At 36.9% G+C, this 19,922-nt stretch overlaps 1 pseudogene; it reads left to right on the top strand.

The window, feature by feature from the left end:
- Positions 1-10,861: 10,861 nt before the first annotated feature.
- LOC101028101 (large ribosomal subunit protein eL37 pseudogene) lies at positions 10,862-11,225 on the top strand (annotated as a pseudogene).
- Positions 11,226-19,922: the final 8,697 nt, after the last annotated feature.

Here is a 19,922-nt window from a genome sequence, read left to right as displayed (position 1 = left end):
CTTTGTTCTTATTGGTTTCAAGGAACATCTTGATTTCTGCCTTCATTTCATTATTTATCCAGTAATCATTCAGTAGCAGGTTGTTCAGTTTCCATGTAGTTGTGGTTTTGAGTGAGTTTGCAAATCCTTAGTTATAATTTAATTGCACTGTGGTCTGAGACAGTTTTTGTTTTGATTTTTTTTTTTTTTTTTTTTTTTTTGCATTTGCTGAGAAGTGTTTACATCCAATTATGTGGTCAATTTTAGAATAAGTGTGATGTGGTACTGAGAAGAATGTATATTCTGTGGATTTGGGGTGGAGAGTTCTGTAGATGTCTATTGCGTCTACTTGGTCCAGATCTGAGCGCAACTCCTGGATATCCTTATTAATTTTCTGTCTCATTGATCTAATTATTGATAGTGTGGTGTTAAAGTCTCCCACTATTATTGTGTGTGAGTCCAAGTGTCTTTGTAGGTCTTAAGAGCTTGCTTTATGTATCTGGGTGCTCCTGTATTGGGTGCATATATATTTAGTATAGTTAGCTCTTCTTGTTGCATTGACCCCTTTACCATTATATAATGTCCCTCTTTGTCTCTTTTGATCTTGGTTGTTTTTTTTTTTTCTTTTTCTTTTTTTGCTTTCCATTTGCTTGCTAAGTCTTCCTTATCCCTTTATTTTGAGCCTATGTGTCTCTTTGCATGTGAGATGTGTCTCCTTAATACAACACACTTATGGGTCTTAACTCTTTATTAAATGTGCCAGTTTGTATTTTTTAATTGGGGTATTTAGACTGTTTACATTTAAGGTTAATATTGTTATGTATAAATTTGATTCTGCCATTTTGATGCTAGCTGGTTGTTTTGCCCATTAGTTGATGCAGTTTCTTCATAGTGTTGATGGTCTTTACAAATTGTTATGTTTTTACAGGGGCTGGTACTGGTTGTTCTTTTCCATGTTTAGTGCTTCCTTCAGGAGCTCTTGTAAGGCAGGTCTGATGATGACAAAATCTCTCAGTTGCTGGTTTGTAATGTGTTTTATTTCTCCTTCAATAATGAAGGTTAGTTTGGCTGGATACAAAATTATGGGTTGAAAATTATTTTCTTTAAGGATGTTGACTATTGGACCCCACTTCCTTCTGGCTTGTAGAGTTTCTGCTGAGAGAGATCCACTGTGAGTCTGATGGTCTTTCCTTTGTGGGTGACTCAACCTTTCTCTCTGGCTGCCCTTAGGATTTTTTCCTTCATTTCAACCTGGTGAATCTGATTATTAGGTTTGTTGGAGTTTGCTCTTCTTGAGGAGTACCTTTGTGGTGGTCTCTGTATTTCCTGAATTTGAATGCCTTGCTAGGTTGGGGATATTCTTCTGGATAATATCCTGCAGAGTGTTTTCCAACTTGGTTTCATTCTCCTGTCACTTTTAGGTACACCCAACAAACGTAGATTTGGTCTTTTCACATAATTCCATATTTCCTAGAGGCTTTGTTCATTTCTTTTCAGTCTTTTTTCTCTAATCTTGCCTTCTTGCTTTATTTCATTGTGTTGATCTTCAATCTCTGATATCCTTTCTTCAACTAGATCAATTTAACTGTTGAAATTTGTGTATGCTTCACAAACTTCTCATGCTGTGTTTATCAGCTCCATGAAGTCATTTATGTTCTTCTCTACACTGTTTATTCTAGTTAGCATTTCATTTAATGTTTTTTTCAAGATTCTTAGTTTCTTTGCATTGGGTTAGAGCATGCTCCTTTAGCTTAAAGAAGTTTGTTTTTACACACCTTCTGAAGCCTGCTTCTGTCAATTTGTCAAACTCATTCTCCATCCAGTTTTGCTACCTTATTGGTAAGGAGTTGTGATTGCTTGGAGGAGAATAAGCATTCTGGTTTCGGAGTTGTCAGCCTTTTTACACTGGTTTGTTTCCATATTTGTGGATTTATCTACTTTTTGTCTTTGAAGTTGGTTTGAAGATGGGATCTCTGAGTGGATGTCCTTTCTGTTGATGTTAAAACTATTATTTTTATGTTTGTTAGTTTTCCTTCTAACAGTCAGGCTCCTCTTCTGCAGGTGTGCTGGAGTTTGCTAGAGGTCCACTCCAGACCCTGCTTGCCTGGGAATCACCAGCAGAGGCTGCACAACAGCAAAAATTGCTACCTGTTCCTTCCTCTGGTAGCTTCATCCCAAAAGGGTACCTGCCAGATGCCAGGCAGAGCTCTACCATATGAGGTGTCTGTCAGCCCCTGCTGTGAGGTGTCTCCCAGTCAGGCTACACGGGGGTCAGGGAGCCACTTGAGGAGGCAGTCTTTCCCTTATCAGAGATCAAATGCTATGCTGGGAGATCCACTGCTCCCGTCAGAATTGCCAGTCAGGGACATTTAAGTCTGCTGAAGCTGAATCACAACTAGCTCTTTTCCCAGTTGCTCAGTCCCCAGAAGGCAGCTTTATTTATAAGTTCCTGACAGGCTGCTACCTTTTTTCAGAGATTATCTGCCCAGAGAGGAGGGAGTCTAGTGACACATTCTGCCTGCAGAGGCCTTGAGGAGCTGCCGTGGACTCTGCCCAGTCGCCATGTAAACTTCCCAGTGACTTTGTTTACATAGGCGAGTTTAAAACTTATGGAGCCTCAGCAATGGCAGATACCCCTCCCACCACTAAGCTTGAACATCCCAGGTTCAGCACAGACTGCTGTGCTGGCTGCAAGAATTTCAAGCCAGTGGATTTAGGTTGCTGGTCTTTGTGAGGGTGGGACCCGCCAAGCCAGATTACTTGGCTCCCTGGCTTCAGCCCCCTTTTTCAGGGGAGTGAGCAGTTCTGTCTCGCTGGTATTCCAGGCGCCAATGGGGTATAAAAACAACAACAACAAACAAACAAACAAACAAACAAACAAAAAAAACTGCTGTAGTAGCTTGGTGTCTTCCTGAAACGGCTGCTTGGTTTTGTGTTCAAAACCTGGGGCACTGTTTTGTAGGCACCAGAGGGAATCTCCAGGTCTATGAGTTATAAAGACTGTGGGAAAACAGCAGTATCTGACCCTCAATGCCAGAGTGCTGGGAAAAGTCCCTAATGGCTTACCTTGGCTAGGAGAGGGAGTTCCATGGCCCCTTGTACTTCCTGGGTGAGGTGACGCCCCCCCCTGCTTTGGCTCGCCCTCCTTGGGCTGCAACCACTGTCTAACTAGTCCCAATGAGATGAACAGGGTTCCTCAGTTGGAATTGCAGAGCTCACCAGCCTACTGTGTCAGTCTCGCTGGGAGCTGTGCACCAAAGCTGTTTCTATTTGGCCATCTTGTCAGCAGTCCCATCAAGAAAGAGAAATCTTTAAAAAGAAAAGCAGAATTTGTATGTTCACATGTCCTGATTTCAAAACGTACTTCAAAGCTATTCTAATCAAGACAGTGTAGTACTGACATGGTTAGCTATATACATCAATAGAATAAAATTGAAATCCCAGAAATAAACTTTAACATTCACGATCATTGAGTTTTCAACTAGACTGCCAAGACAATTCAGAGGATTAAAAAAGTCTTTTCAATAAGGGATATTAGATATCTACATATAAAAGAATGACTTTCTACTCATACCTCACATCATACAAAAAAAATGAATTCAATGGGGATTATAAACCTGAAAGTAAGATTTAAAACTACAGAACTAGCAAAACCACAACAAAAACCAATGAGCCAAATTTTAAAATGTGGAAATGACTTGAATAAATATTTCTCCACACAAGATACTAATGGCCAAAAAGCACATGAAAATCAAAACCATGATAAAATGTCACTTTACAGTCACTAGGCCATAATTTTAAACGAAAAAATAACAAGTATTAGCAAGTATGTGGAGAAACTGGAACCCTCAGGCAGTGTTACTGGGAATGTAAAAATGGTACAGCCACTATGGAAAACAGTTTGACTTTCTCAGAAAGTTAAACATAACAATGCCATATGATCCAGTAATTCCACTACTAGATATATCCCAATCTCTAAATTTTTAATGAAAAAGATAGATATATACTTATGTGGTTAATATACAATTCGTAACTTTTTTCTCATTTGCTGTTAACTGTATTCCTAATATATTTCTGCAAATGGAAATAATATGAAATTGAAGAAAACATGGAATACAAATTATGGTAGCAATTGAGAATCAGCAAATGTGAAGAAAGCTAGAAGTCACTAGAGGAATATCCAATGAACTTGAATGTGTGGTAACAATACCGTTTGTAAAATTGAAATAGCACAGATTTATTCTACCTTCTCCATAACTTAAAGCAAAATGAATAACAGTTACATATAATATTATAAATGTATCATATTAGTTTTCTTTTTTCTTTTCTTTTTTTTTTTGGTTGAGTCTAGTTTTGGTCTTTCACCCAGGCTGGAGTGATCTCGACTAACTTCAACCTCCCCTGCATGGGTTCAAGTGATTCTCCTGCCTCAGCTTCCTGAGTAGCTTGGATTACAGGAGCTCAGCACCACACCCAGCTAATTTTTATATTTTTAGTAGAGATGGGGTTTCACTACGTTGGCCAGGCTGGTCTCGAACTCCTGACCTCAGGTGATCCACCTGCCTTGGCCTCCTAAAGTGCTAGGATTACAGCTGTAAGCCACTGCACCTGGCCTGTATTCATTTTCAACTTTTAAGAAAACATGTAAAAGTTTGAAATTTTCCTATTATTTACAAGCAGAATTTAATAGAAGAAGACTGGATGATTTTAAAAGTGATAATGAAATTTTCAAAAAGTACACATAGTGTACAGAGGAGAAATTCAAGAGTGGATAGTATTTCAATTCTCCCATATTTCATAGCAAGAAAGTCCATAAATACTGTCAATAAATCAAGCATTAGCATATGGCTTAATGTAAAGCAAGCCAATAGAAGAAATTAAAAGTTATATAAATAAACAAGTCAGAAGCTTAAGGATGTGGGAAATACAAGAAGTCATGTAAGTTAATTTTTTAAATTATTTCCAAAGGACAAGTAATGCATATTTTTTAGAGCAGATGAATCAAGAAATAATATAGGGATATATATATATATATATATATATATATATATATATACACACATACATTATACAAATTAAATAATGGTAAGCACAAAGAACTGAGAGAAAAGATGTACAAAGAAACGTATTAATGTTTGCCTCAAGGGAGGCAACGTTAGCCATAGAAAGATTGCTGTTTTTCATTTTGTTTTCTTTCCTTGAAAAATACCATGTACATTTATAGAATTCTTTTAAATTATGAAGTACATATTTTGGAGAAAGAAAAACTCCAGCTCTGCTTTGTGTGACTCGACTCCAATTATTGGAATGCCATCCATTTTTCCATATATAGGTAGCAGGGTAAATGAAAGCACATGGAGATATACATAGGTAGTTAACTTTTTCCATCATTGCCCACAGCTGATTATTCAGTGACATTACTTCTGATGCTCATGAATATTCTGCAGTAGGCTTTATTTTAGTTATCTTTTTCCTGTGTTCATATTTCTATATTTTTTAAGTCACATGGTAATTCAGGTAGACATGGTTGAAAATACTTTATGATACATTTTCTTGACTTCCTGCACTTTAAGTCACATCTTTTGTTTGAAGAGGAACTTTGCAGCCCTTCTATCCTTCCTTTCTGTGGGTTACTGAGGCTTAGTCCTGATTTTTTTATGTATTTGATTCTACAAGAAAACTGAAGAGCAAAACAGAAATTCAGACTTCTAGAAGCTTCAGAAGTCCAGCACCCAAATGTAATACTTGGGGAGTCGGGGGAAGGTGCTCAGACTTTCAGACTTACAAGGAACAAGAGGCAGACAAAAACATATGTAAAAAGATTGCTAAGAACAAGCATGCAAAAAAAGAAAAAGATCAATTATATTAGCAGAGTTAAATAATGCTGTCTTCACAGATAAAAGTAAAGCCAAGAGGGGTTCATTAGACAGAAAACGTAATACAAACACTGATATAAAGTGATTAAATGATGGGCCAAAAAATAAGCGTAACTTACAAAGTAACATAGAGAATTAAAGAAGGAATCAACCAAAAGCAGCAGTAAATATTAGCATAGACATGACGACTAAAATTCACAAATGGAAGTTAATGCTGTTATGAAGGGTAAACAGTTGTGTATTTGGGGGAGAGGAGCCAACAGTTATGAAAAGATTTATGTCCTCATGCCAAGGACAGGTTTGGGCAGATTTCTAATAAAGGGTACTAATGCAAGTTAAGGAATTACTGGTAGCATTAAACACAATCCAATATTGTTTATCTAATCTACATCCCACATACATTAATAGTTTTAGTTTCGTATGTACAGTCTTAATCATGGTTGTAAAAATATAATTTCTTAAAATTCCTTAACATATTTTGTATAATTCCTTTATATTTAAAATGTTTATGATATGTATTATATAATACTAGTATATCTTATATGTACTATATATGTTATAAGAGTATAGAACACTAAAGAGGTGGGGCCAGGCTTTAACATTCAAGCATTACTGAACGATGTAGCAAATATCCTGTTTTTAAGTATTTCTGCCTCTAGAGTTAGTACCATCAGTTCTTTGAATTTGTAATCCAAGAGTGAAATTGAGCTCTTTGATAATTAATTCTCTGACAGTTTTATACTGAAAGAGAAAGATCATAATGATGAAGACTAATATAAATGTTGACATTTAACAAAATGTTGTAAAAGAAAATTTTATTGTACTCCAGTGGCTACTTACCAATTGATTTCTTAATAACCCAAAAGAATAAATGGACCTAGCAAAAGTCCCTAAATTACTCTTAGAGAATAGCTTCCATGGGTATATCTTGCTTTTAAAGAGGATTTGAAACTGCTCTACTGCTATCTTTGTCTTCCCATGGTTCATGAAAAATCCTGAATTCAAGTTTCTCAAGCTCTTTATCCTTGGGTCAAAGGAAATTGAACAGGCTTGTAAGGTTACTATCACTTGTTCATTGTTGAGATTAAACTATATTCCAGGCTTCCCCAAACTTTTTACACAGGGGGCCAGTTCACTGTCCCTCAGACCGTTGGAGGGCCGCCACATACTGTGCTCCTCTCACTGACCACCAATGAAAGAGGTGCCCCTTCCTGAAGTGCGGTGGGGGGCTGGATAAATGGCCTCTGGGGGCCACATGCAGCCCGCGGGCCGTAGTTTGGGGACGCCTGATATATTCAGAATATGAACAAAGTTTAGCTCAGATAATGGAAAATATAAATGCATCTATGGAACTTGCAATTTTAAAAATATTTTAAAATCATTTAAATTTGCAATATTTTATTTCAGTATGTTACTTTTATGCTTACTATGTAAATCTAATTGCACAGCATTTTATTTTTCTGTTTATAAATGTAATAATGTCAGGTTGATTGCTTAGGTATGTTGATCTATGAAATTCTCTTGGCATGTGATGGATTCATTAACTGTAGTCTTTAAGTCTATGATAAATAACCAGTTTCTGGAGTTATTTTATAAAGACATACTGATAAAGCCTAAAAGAAAATTATTTTGCATGTATCTTGCCCTGGAACAAGATGTACAATTAAAATGACCACCTAACAGCAATAACATCTTTATGAAGATGATTTGGTAAGAAATTTAGGTCAAGGATGCTAGTTAAAAGAACATTTCATTTGCCTTAACTGGCATCCTATCAGACATTTCTTGCTACCCAAAGACAATAGATTAAAGAGAAAAAAAAGGAACAGAGGTTCTTTGTAAATACTGGTGCTTAACTCTGTGAGGCAGATGACTACTGACCCTGAGTACTCAGTAATTTCTTTGTTCAACATTCTACCTCTTATATCCCTGTCAGGTTGTAAAATCAAAAGGTTCTCCTGGGTTGCTCTGAACGTAAGTGTCTATGCTCTTTTGTATATACTGAATACTGTGCCAGTATTTCTTAACAACATATCATTTTGGGTTTGTATTTTTTCCCGTTTACAGAAAGCGCTGAAATATAGGTGGGGGGTTGGATATCTGTGCTATGATTTTCAGAGCCCTATTTTATTATCTCAATTTTTTAGTATACCATATTCAAGACAGATGTGGCATTTTAAAATACATCTTTAAAGAAACCAATACATTTAATGTAGAGTCATGTTTGGGGAGGTTAAGTGCTATGGCATAATCCAAAATCATTTTTCAAATCATTCATCTACTTTTCATGTGACTCTGTTTCTTCAGGAGGACCTAAGAATAGGAGAAAGGTATTTCTCTCATTTGTGCTTGGTATTGATGTTTGGTTTGAGATGTTATAAAATCAGTGTTGAATGTGAGTAAGTTATTCATAATACAGCTTCTAATGAAGTGTAGACATGACTTGAATAATAAATTTCCCAGTCCTTTAATAAGGCTCATCTTATGTGCATAATAAAACCCTACACTGTTTCTATAATCCAGCGAAATTTTACCAAAGTCAAATTAAGACACGTAAAAGCACATTCTTAAAGTATGATTCATAATCCTTAGGAAATGACTGTAATTGATTTACAACAAACCAGCTGTACCAAAAACTCAGCAGCCCCAGGTGACTAGCAGTTTGCTGGAGTAAACCTGTGCACACAACACGCTAGTCTGGAATTTTTTGTCAGACTGTAAAATCCAAAGATAAAATACATGGTCAATGGAGAACGTTTAGCAAAAACTACTGGAGAATGATTTTGCTTAGGTAAACACTTGTTTAAACGCATTAATAAAAATGTCATGCACATTTAAAAATCATAATCTATAGAAGCTACTATAAATTTCTAAAAAGGAAGATTTTTTAATGCCTTTTTCTTTTGTGTATTCTGACTACCTCAAGGTTTCTTCTTTGTATAAAATTCTGGCATATGCAATGTACTGTATATGAAAATGATAGAGTGTGCCTCTCTGGTACAGTCTTGTCAATTACATGTGCCTTGTTTCATTAACTACAGCTAATTATTAGCCATAGTGTTGTAGACTATGAATTTAAATTGAGTAAAATGAGTGGTCATTTTTTATGATTTCTTTCTAGTCATCTCAGATTCATCATACTATTTTTATTACATGGGAAAATATTTAAAGTATACTAATCCAAATCTTTCACTACCTTATTCAGTAAGAAAGTAAGTATTCATATTAAAGGTGACAGAGATAGATGGCATTAACTCTGTTTTTTTGCTTGACAGCTCTTGCCCACAACATATGTTCAGTGCTATCAGGGTTATTACAGAGAACACAAACTAATCAGGTGGACAGATTCACAAACAGTCCCTAGAACACATGCTGGCCTCCCAGTGTTAACAAGAAATGTCTGAATCACTTGTAAACGTCATCAAATAATGTGAAGATTTGTCATTTTGATTGCTGGTTCTTAAGACTGTGGTTAAAATAATCTTTTGGACTATGGACTTGCTAGATTAGAAGGTGAGATGCCATGACCTGACCTTATTTGCTGTTGTGTCGTTAAAAAGAGAAAAAATTATGGGCTCTGTAATAGTTCTGATATTGGTTCAACAATCCATATGTTTTACCTTTAAAAATAATTTGGGGTTTTGTTCTTGAGACTGAATTTCTTAAAAGGAATTAATATTGAAAACCTTTTTGTTCAAAAGTTTATTAAGAGTTATCCACTTATCAGTTTCTCCATTAAGAGAAAATGTTAACTGAAACTGATTGCAAAGAAGATTGTTCAGGAATTCTAATTCTAGGGTAATTTGATTATCTAATTTTACAAAGATTAAAATGTACTTCAAAACTACCATGAGCTTCCCACACAGTAGCACATCCATGTATATATGGGTATGTGAGTTCTTATGTTTTTATCTTTAATCTATGTATTGTGTTATGTTTGTATGTGTGTATATGTGTATGTGTGCGTGTATGTGTGTGTATACACATACACACACACACATATATGTCACTGCAGAATCTCCCCTTCACAACTAACAAAGATACTACTTTTTACTTGCAAAAGAAAATAAGGATGAAAAAAATAATAGCTAAATGTTGAACCAAATGAAGTAACTATTTCAGTATTATAAGCCTAATGTTGCTGGGAAAAGAGCTTGAAATGGTGAAATTTCTAAGTAAAGAGGCCTTTCAATAAACTGGAGCAGTCTGCAAGGGCACTATCCAAACATAAAGCCCACTGATCTCAGCGTTTATTCAACTGACTTCTGGCAGGTTTTACAAGGGGGAGATTTTGCTATAAAGTTTATATTTTTAGGTTTACAGCTTTTTCTCAAATTCTTTTTATTTCCACGGAGTCCTCTTCCCTCAATCTGTTTATCATACTCACAGTCAGAGGTAATCTTTACTATAGGATGACAACACCTTAAAAATAAGAATTATATGAATTTGAAGTAAAAAAAGATACCATCTTATTAGTGAATTAGCATGTCCAAAGCTTATATACTTGGTAGTCCTTTCCAGATAAAATAGAATACTGTATATGAGTATAGGCTTTGGAGACACAGAGGGTGTTTTGGAATGTTGATTGCGATACTTTGTAGATTTATGAATTTGGGCTAGTCATTTACTTTTATGAGCTTCAATTTTCTCAAAGTATAGATAGTAATATGTATTAGAATTTTTAAAATGATTAAAACAAAAATCCATTTTGGCAAAGCATTTATTAAAGTGGCTGACCCAAAAGAAGTCTTAGTAAATTGCATCTGTTACAATTACGTGACCATATCCTTTGTTACTTCCATTTTGATTTTTCAGGTCAGCCTCTAGGTTCTAATCTTGAGGAAAACTGTCCCTACTAGTTGTCTTTATTTCTATCAACCAGATTAAGTTGCTTTTCCATTTATCAACTCATTACAAGATAGAGTGACTTCTTCTACCTAGAACAGCGCCTCTCTTTGGCTACAGTTTGAAACTGCGTATTAACAATCAGCTGAGCTTTTTCTGGTCCGGGTCGCAGAAGCAGGATGACTAAGGGAACGTCATCGTTTGGGAAGCGTCGTAATAAGACGCACACGTTGTGCCGCCGCTGTGGCTCTAAGGCCTACCACCTTCAGAAGTCGACCTGCGGCAAATGTGGCTACCCCGCCAAGCGCAAGAGAAAGTATAACTGGAGTGCCAAGGCTAAAAGACGAAATACCACCAGCACTGGTCGAATGAGGCAACTAAAAATTGTATATCGCAGATTCAGGCATGGATTCCGTGAAGGAACAACACCTAAACCCAAGAGGGCAGCTGTTGCAGCATCCAGTTCATCTTAAGAATTTCACCGATTAGTCACACAATAAATGTTCTGGTTTAAAAAAAAAAAAAAAAAAAAAAAAAAATCAGCTGAAAAGAGAGCTACTTAAACCTCCTACCACCCTCTGTGTTTCCCCCTCCCCATGCTGCGCTTCCTATTTTCTCTCTTTTGTTCATTAAGTGCTCAAATCCTCCTGTTTATTCCACCTCTTCAATAAAGACATTCTTCCTATGGACATCAGTGATCTCTGATTTGCAAAGCCCAAAGAATACTTTTCAGATATTTGTTATTAAAGTCCATGAGATTCTTTTTCCTTGTTTTGCTTCTGTACTGTAATTATTTTTAGTTTTCTTCTCTTTTATTTAATCAAGAAAAGCATATTGGTTGGTCTGACACACAATATGATAATTTTCAATCTACATCTCCAGCTCAGCAACTGCTGCCTAGTAAACACTACTTAGAAAACATTTCAAACAAACATAACTTGTTTAGAACAAGATAAGATGACCTCTCTACAACTCACTAACCTTACCTTCTACTCTGGTGACTTACACCATTATATCCTGTCTTAGCCACTCTGGGCTGCTATAACAGAATGCCAATCCAGGTGGCTAATCAGCAACAAACATTCCTTTCTCACTCTTCTGGAGGCTGGAAGTGTGAACTCAGGCTGGCAGCATGTTTGAGTTCTGGTGAGTGCCCTCTTCCAGTGGTTGTGCCCTCATGGGTGGAAGCGGGGCCAGCTCCCTGGGGTTTGTTTTATAATGGCAGTATCCCATTCATGAGGGCTCCATTCTCCTCAGAAATCCTGCTGCTTAATAACATTATATTGCAGGACAGGATTTTAACATACAAATTTTGGAGAGACACAAACATTCAGGTCATATTTCTAGTTTTCCAGTATGTCTAAAGGTCATTTTCTATTTCTCACTTTCTGCTATTCCATTTCAACATTATGTCAAGTCTATCTTCATAATACTTAATAATTTATTTTCCTTCTCTACTATCCCTGCCCTTGCCTTACATTAGACCCTCCTTCTTTTTACCTGGATTTCTTATTAATTTTCCCTTCTTCTAGTCTTCCTTCCCTCTATCCCAAATCTATTAGCCATACTGCCACAAAAAAAAATTATTTTTTTGAAGTATAAATTGATTGCATCATTCTCTTAAATCATTCCAAGTCTTTGTACTACCTTCAGGATAAGCACCACCGTAGAATACATCTTTCCCATCACTTTTCTGCCCCCGCTTTCCTATGCAAATTCTTCTTGACCTAAGATGGTGATATGTCTTGGATGTGTGTCCTCTCCAAATCTCATGTGGAAACGTGATCCCCAATGTTGGAAGTGGGGCCTAGTGAGACGTATAGGATAATAGGGATTATTCAGATCCCTCATGAATGGCTTGGTGCCGTCCTTACGGCAGTCAGTTCTCACTCCGTAAGTTTACATGAGATCTGGTTGTTTAAAAGAGTCCAACACGGCTGGGCGTGGTAGCTCACGCCTATAATCCCAGCACTTTGCGGGGCCAAGGCAGGTAGATCACTAGGTCAAGAGAGAGATCGAGACCTTCCTGGTCAACATAGTAAAACCCCGTCTCTACTAAAAATACAAAAATTAGCAGGGCCTGGTGGTGCAGCCTGTAGTCCCAGCTACTCGAAGGCCGAGGCAGGAGAATTGCTTGAATCCAGGAGACGGAGGTTGCGGTGAGCCGAGATTGCGCCGTTGCACTACCGCCTGGGTTAACAAGAGTGAAACTCTGTCTCGAAAAAAAAAAAAAAAAAAAAAAGAGTCTAACACTTCCAGTCTCTCTCTCTAGTCTTCCTTCTCTCACGTGACACATCAACTTCAACTTCTCTCGTCTTTGGCCATGGTTGTAAGCTTCCTGAGACCCTCACCAGAAACAGCTGCCAGTACTACACTTCTTGTACAGCCTGTATAACTGTGAGCCAAGATAAACCTCTTTTCTGCATAAATCACCAACCCCAATTATTTTGTTAGAGCAAAGCAAATGGACTAACACAGGTGTGGTTATGTCTTGGTAAATAAACCCTTAAGTTGAAAATACTGTAATTCAAAAATGCATTTAATGTACCTAACCTATGGAACTTCGTAGCTTAGCTCAGCCTACCTTAAAAATGCTCAGAACATTAAAATAGTTTACAGTTGGACAAAATCATCTAGCACAATGCCTGTTTTATAAAAGTCTTGTATATCTCCTGGTTGTTAACCTCATGATCATGTACCTGGTGGGGACCTGTGGCTCACTGTCACTCCCCAGCATCACAAAATACTTCAGTACTGCACATTACTAGCCCAGGAAAAGAACAAAATTTAAAATATGGTTTCTATTGAAATGCACATTAATTTTGCACCATTGTAAAAATTTTAAAAAATCATTGTAAGATGGGGACTGTCTGAGTATAGTTTGTGCTATCAGCATTATGAAATATTTGTGGGCCATTTAAAATTCTGTACACATTCACATCTTGGCTCTGCCCATACTTTTCCAACTTGTCTAAAATATCATTCCTGTTCTTCTTCAGTTAATCACATCCTTCTGGTTCTTCATCTCAGCTTTCACCTACTCACTTCATCTCCTGCCTGAGATAGATGTCTTCCTTGTTCTTCTATTCATATGTATGCATTGCCATCATAACTCTTATCATTCTGTATTTCAGCTATTCATTGATTCATCTTACTGGACAATGAGATTCTCTGAGAAGAGAAAATGAGGTACTTTACCCACTGCACAGATCCCCTCCCCTGATATACATCTGGCACTCTAGAAATGTTCATTAAAACAAGAGCTAAATAGCCAGCACCGTTCATGTTTTGTGATCTCTATCATCATCCTCCCTCAGTTCCTTCACTGAATCATCTCATTGATGTGTGTATGCTACGTTCTTTTCTCTCCATCTTTGCTTTTCCTATTTCCCCACTTTACTTTTCAGGTTTTCTAAATAGGTTATTTACCTCAATACACCCATTATAGAAATTCCTCACTCTTCCTTCTGTGAGTTCTGATTTTCATTCATATTTTTCAGTGAACCCAAAGTTCACCAATTATAGTCTCTTAGCTCTTCAAAGCATTAGTACCTCAGTAGCTAAACAAGTTCTACCTGCAGATTTCACTCATCTCAAACTTTATCACATCTCTCTTGAGAAGTTACTAATTTAAATACCCTATCACATGTTAAATTGCTCTGATATATTTTATTGGGAAATGATAGCATCGAGTTATCTTAAAACATTCAATATGACTAAGGCTTAACATTCTTATTTTATAATATCAATTTCTTTCCCATCCAGAGGTTATATCTGAATCAACAATAATGCTTTAGAAAGAAGATTACTTTACTGGTAGCCAGACCATTTAAATATATTCCTTATACTCACAAGCAAGAGCACTGTAAGTGAAAATATACCACAAAATTAATAGTTGTAAATTTAATGTAAACATCAAAGAAAGAGGTATTATAGAAACTCTAATTGTCAATAGGAGTATTTTTGTGTTTTTATGTTTGGAAAAAAGGACATTGCTTTAAGGCATTGATAAAGGAATAACCTTTTTAAACCAGGCGATTTCAAGGCCTTGTCTAAATTACAATCTCAAAATGTCACCCATCTTTCTTATTTATTTGGAGACAAACTTAATTACAGGGCCTTTAAATTGATCAGACCTTATATACTAGGAGGATTTCCCAATATATTTTAGCCACGTAGAGATACACCAATGATGTGTGAGCTGAACAATATTCACCATCCTATCTTTTTCTGCATAAAATTGAGTTTCAGATCACTCCTTCAACTGAGATTATAATTAATAACAACTTTTCCCTTGAAATACTGAAATAGCATGCATTTTGCTTAGATGAATATGTTCTAGAAGCCAAGTGCCAATACTAAAAAATACACATTTTGTTCTTTATGTGAGGCCACATTAATAACTGAGATTTAGAGCTAATCAGTGCAAATTGTTATTATTTCCAAAATTATAAGTCTAGCTGCCTATATACTTCTACATATTTACTGTGGCTTTAAAATGATGTGTCTGATTTTAAAGTTCTGGCCTTTAAACCAAAAGGTCATTTATTATGCCAAACAAAGAGAGATGATTCTTGATATTGCTGAATAAATTTATGGGGTGTGTGTGTGTGTGTGTGTGTGTGTGTGTGTGTGTGTGTGTAGATATGCACATTTATATATAACATGGAGGATTGCAGTAAAAATGACTCTACAATTGGGGGAAAGGTAACATGTTATGTAAATACTGTGTCTATTACTTGTATATCCAATGTTCCCTTCAAAATCTAGACATTTTTGTCTTCTGTATACCCTAAATTTCCCAACTTCACTACATTATTTGGATTTTTTATAATTAACAGAAATATGCTACATGAGAATAATAGATTAAGTTTTCTAATATTGTCTAAGCTGTAAACTGCTTTTAGAGGTATAATCTCTATCATTTAGCTCTACCATGTACTTTGTATTACCTGTATTTTACTCTTAACAGTTAATTAAAGCATTTTTTGCCAGTCATATAGTGAAATAAGATTCTCTAACATAAGGCTAATCAAATATAACTTAGTCCTTTTGTGATTTTCACAAAAGATCATAATTTGACACATTAAAAAGCTGGGTAGTTTATATAGCCATAAGAAATGTAATACACATTGTACCTCCAAAATCTATATTGTCCTGGAGGAGCTTGCCATAGCATTATGAAACAGAAATAATTATTTTTAATATCCATCATAACCCCTAAACTAAAAAATGGGTAAAGAATATATATGAGCAATTAATAGATAAATATAACTAGCTTATTAGCATTAGAAAAATGTCCAACTTCAAAAAATAACCAAAGAAATAAAAATTTAAATAAAAGATCAAAGTGTTGGTAAGGGTTTGCTGTATAGGACTAATAGAACTTAAATTGATAAGAACCTAAATACAAATTTCTGCCAAGATGGGTGAATAGGAACAGCTCTGGTGCACAGTTCTCAGCAATAGTGACACAGAAGAGGGGAGATCTCTGCATTTCCCACTCAGGTCCCAGGTTCATCTCATTGGGACTGGTTAGACAGTGGGTGCAGCCCAAGGAGTGCAAGCCAAAGCAGGGTGGGGTGTCAGGATGTTGTCTCACCAGGGAAGCACAAGGGACTAGCTAACTCCCTCTCCTAGCCAAGCGAAGCCGTTAGGGACCTTTTCTGACAGTCTGGTACTCTGGCTCAGATACTGTGCTTTTCCCACGGTCTTCACAACCCACAGACCAAAAGATTCCCTCTGGTACCTACAACACCAGTGCCCTTGTTTCCAGCACAAAACCAGGCAGGCATTTTAGCCGCAGCAGTTTTTTTTTTTTTTTTTTTCCTCCTCCTCATACCCCAGTGGCAGTTGGAACACCAACAAGACAGAACCACTCATTCTGCTGAAAACAGGGGCCCAAACCAGGGAGCCAAGTGATCTGCTTGGCGGGTCCCACCCCACCCCCAAAATGAAGACCAGCAACCTAAGATCCACTGGCCTGAAATTCTCACAGCCAGCACAGCAGTCTGAGCTCAACCTGGGATGTTCAAGCTTAGTAGTTGGACAGGCGTCTGCCATTGCTGAGACTTAGGAAAGCAGTTTTAACCTTACCTGTGTAAACAAAGTCACAGGGAAATTTACACAGCAACTGGGCAGAGCCCACAGCAGCTCATCAAGACCTCTGTAGGCAGACTCCCTTCTCACTGTGCAGGGCATTTGTGAATAAAAGGCAGCAGCCCATCAGAAGCTTATAAATCAAGCCCTCACCTTCCTGGGACAGAGCACCTGGGAAAAGGGCTGGTTGTGTGTTCAGCTTAAGCAGACTTAAATGTTCCTTCTTGGCAGCTCTGAAGAGAGCAACAGATCTCCCAGCAGAGTGCTTGAGCTCTGATAAGGGACAGACTGCCACCTCAAGTGGATCTCTGACACTTCCCAGCAGGGGCTGACAGACATCTCATACAGGAGAGCTCTGGCTGACATCTGGTGAGTACCCTTCTGGGACAAAGCTATAAGAGGAAGGAACAGGCAGAAATCTTTGATGTTCTTCAGTCCCCACTGGTGATTCCCACAAAAGCAGGGTTGGAATGAACCTCCAGCAAAACTACAGCAGACCTGCAGCAGATGGGTGACTCTTAGAAGGAAAATTAACAAACAGAAAAAAAAAATAGTTTCAACATCATCAACAGAAAGGACATCCACTTTAAGACCCCATACAAAGGTCACCAATTTCTAAGACCAAAGGTAGTTAAATCCACAAAGATGGAAAGAAACCAGCACAAAAAGCCAGAATTCTCCAAAAACCGGAATGCCTCTTCTCCAAGGAATCACAACTCCTCACCAGCAAGAGAACAAAACTAGATGGAGAATGACTCTGATGAATTGACAGAAGCAGATTTCAAAAGGTGGGTAACAACAAACTTCTCTGAGCTAAAGGAACATGTTCTAACCCAATGCAAGGAGGATAAGAACTTTGAAAAAAGGTTAGACGAAATGCTGACTAAAATAACCAGCACAGAGAAGAACATAAACGACTTGAAGGACCTGAAAAACACAGCATGAGAACTATGAGAAGCATACACAAATTTCAGTAGCCAAATCAATGAAGAGGAAGAAAGGATATCAGAAGTTGAAGATCAACTCAATGAAAGAAAGCGAGAAGGCAAGATTAGAGAAAACAGAATTAAAAGAAATTAGCAAATCCTTCAAGAAATATGGGATTATGTGAAAATACCAAATCTATGTTTGATCAGTGTACCTGAGGTGATGGGGAGAATGAAACCAAGTTGGAAAACACTCTTCATGATATTATTCAGGAGTACTTCCCCAACCTAGCAAGGCAGGCCAAGATTCAAATTCAAGAAATACAGAGAACACCACAAAGATATTCCTCAAGAAGAGTAACCCCAACACACCTAATCATCAGATTGACCAGGGTTGAAATGAAGGAAAAAATCCTAAGGGCAGCCAGAGGAAAGGTCAGTTTACCCACAAAGGGAAGACCACCAGATTCACAGCAGATCTCTTGGCAGAAACCCTACTCGCAAGGAGAGTGGGGGCCAATATTCGATATCCTTGAAGAATTTTCAACCCAGAATTTCACATCTGGTCAAACTAAGCTTCATAAGCAAAGGAGAAATAAAATACTTTATGAACAAGTAACTGCTGAGAGATTTTGTCGCCACCAGGCCTGCCTTATAGGAGCTCCTGAAGGAAGCACTAAACATGGAAAGGAACAACCAGCTCCAATTACTGCAAAAACATACCAAATTGTAAAAGATCGTGGACACTATGAAGAAACTGCATCAATTAACAGGCAAAACAACTAGCTTAGCATCAAAATGGCAGGATCAAATTCACATATAACAATAGTAACCTTAAATGTAAAGGACTAAATGCCCCAATCAAAAGACACAGACTGGCAAATTGGATAACAAGTCAAGACCCATAAGTGTGCTGTATTAAGGAGATACATCTCATGTGCAAGGACACACATAGGCTCAAAATAAAGGGATGGAGGAAGATTTACCAAGCAAATGGAGAACAAATTAAAAATGGAGAACAAATTTAAAAAAGCAGGGGTGGCAATCCTAGTCTCTGATAAAACAGATTTAGGCCAATCAAGATCAGAAGAACCAAAGAAGGGCATTACATAATGGTAAAGACATCAATGCAACAAGAAGAGCTAACTATCCCAAATATATATGCACCCAATACAGGAGCACCCAGATACATAAAGCAAGTTCTTAATGACCTACAAGAGACTTAGACTTCCACAAATAATAGTGGGAAACTTTAACACCCACTGTCAATATTAGACAGATCAGCAAGACAAGAAAATTAACAAGGATATCCAGGACTTGAACTCAGATCTGGACCAAGTGGAGCTAATAGACATCTACAGAACCCTACAGCCCAAATCCACAGAATATACATTCTTCTCAGCACCACATCACACTTATTTTAAATTGACCATATAATTGGAAGTAAAATGTTTCTCAGCAAATACAAAAAACAAACTTCATAACAGTCTCTCAGACCACAATGCAACCAAATTAGAACTCAGGATTAAGAAATTCACTCAAAACTGCACAACTACATAGAAACTGAACAATCTGCTCCTGAATGACTACTGGATGATTAGTAAAATCAGGGTAGAAATAAAGATATTCTTTGAAATCAGTGAAAACAAAGACACAATGTACCAGAATTATTGGGACACATTTAAGGCAGTGTCTTGAAGGAAATGTATAAAACTAAATGCCCAAAAGAGAAATGAAGAAAGATTTAATAGTGACACCGTAACATCATGATTAAAATAATTACATGAACAAAATCAAACAAAATTAAAAGATAGCAGAAGGCAAGAAATAACTAAGATCAATGAATTGAAGGAGACAGACACACAAAAAAGCCTTCAAAAAAAAAAAAAAATCCAGAAGCTGTATGTTTTTTTAAAAGTTCAACAAAATAGACTGCTAGCCAGACTATTAAGAAAAGAGAGAAGAATTAAATAAATGCAATAAAAAATGATAAACAGTAAACCCTGCTGATACCACAGAAATACCAATTACCATCAGAGAATACTACAAACACCTTTATGCAAATAAACTAATAAATCTAAAAGAAACGGACAGATTCCTGGACACTTATACTTTCCCAAGACTAAACCAGGAAGAAATTGAATCCCTGAATAGAACACCACCAAGGTCTCAATTTGAGGAAGCAATTAATAGCCTA

The sequence above is a fragment of the Saimiri boliviensis genome, chromosome 1 (assembly GCF_048565385.1).
Source record: "Saimiri boliviensis isolate mSaiBol1 chromosome 1, mSaiBol1.pri, whole genome shotgun sequence".
NCBI lineage: Eukaryota > Metazoa > Chordata > Mammalia > Primates > Cebidae > Saimiri > Saimiri boliviensis.
Note: the sequence above shows the minus strand (reverse complement) of the source record. Positions and strands in the feature narration are given on the sequence as shown.